Source organism: Octodon degus, unplaced genomic scaffold (assembly GCF_000260255.1).
Source record: "Octodon degus isolate 3935 unplaced genomic scaffold, OctDeg1.0 scaffold00023, whole genome shotgun sequence".
Taxonomy (NCBI): domain Eukaryota; kingdom Metazoa; phylum Chordata; class Mammalia; order Rodentia; family Octodontidae; genus Octodon; species Octodon degus.
This window is the reverse complement of record NW_004524599.1, coordinates 19259476-19260538: the sequence shown is the minus strand read 5'-3', so window position 1 is coordinate 19260538 and position 1063 is coordinate 19259476. Positions and strand designations below refer to the sequence as shown.

General features: G+C 41.1%; 1 pseudogene; it reads right to left on the bottom strand.

Annotated features, from left to right (window-relative positions):
• Nucleotides 1-836, bottom strand: LOC101565979 (annotated as a pseudogene).
• Between the last annotated feature and the right edge of the window lie 227 nt (nucleotides 837-1063).

Sequence of the window (1063 nt, the reverse complement as noted above, 5' to 3'; positions counted from 1 at the left end):
CTAAGAACTGCAAAACCAAGGGTGAGAAATACTTGAGCATTTATTATAGTGGACGGATAAACAGAGGAGGAAAATATCAGTAGAGAGAAGAGACAATCTATCCAGTAAAACAGAAGAAAACAAAGCATGAGGAGGAGAACACTTTGAGCAGCTTTAACTTCAGGAGGAGTTGTGTAGAGGAACTTGGGGGTCTGCAGATGAAGAACCTGCTGGTGGTGCTTGTGGAGAACAAGAACCATGTAGCCACTGGCTGCCACCATGATTACCTGAAACCCCACATCCCGTAGCATCATGCAGGAGAGAGAAATCCACTTTACCTTCTTGCTGTCTGGTAGCAAATGACAATAGTGCTCACTGTTACTGAACTGTGATGAGTTCATGCTACTGTTTGTGATGAAATGAAGTAAGTTTATGGATATCAGAGAATTAAGGCCCCAGAAAAAGAGAAGCACCCAGAGAATGCGCCATGCAGATGTAGGCTTGAGTTTCCTCCACCCAGAGTCTCTGGGACTGATGGTGATGGCTTGGACCACTGTGAGGAGGCTACTGGTGCAGATGGTGAGGCCCCGGGCCATCCTATTTAGATAAGCAACCATCTTGCAGCCTATGTCATTCAAGAAGTTTCTTGCACCAAAAGCAACTACTGTACTTAGTATTCCTTTAGAGAGAAGAGTTATGGTGTTTGTAACAGTCAAATGGATGAGAATAAGGTGTATAGATTTCTTTTCCTTTCCTGTAATTATCAGTAGGTAATTGACACAAAAAAAGATGTTCCCTGTAGTGCCAAGCCCAGTTAGAAAGACAAGGATGATTCCCTTGACAGTACAAGATAGCATTTCTAATTTAGCAGAAGGTACAGATGCAGCATATACCTATTTGAAGAAAGTGTAAGTAATGATGACATATACATATCCATAAAACTTAATATCATAGAAACTTTCTGCAGCATAAGAAACAATCATACCGTGTAATGATGCAGATTTTTATTGAAAGGACTTTGCCTCTTGCTTCATGTGGATTATTCCAGTTGCCAATGTTGATCAGAAGAGTATGATGCAAATGT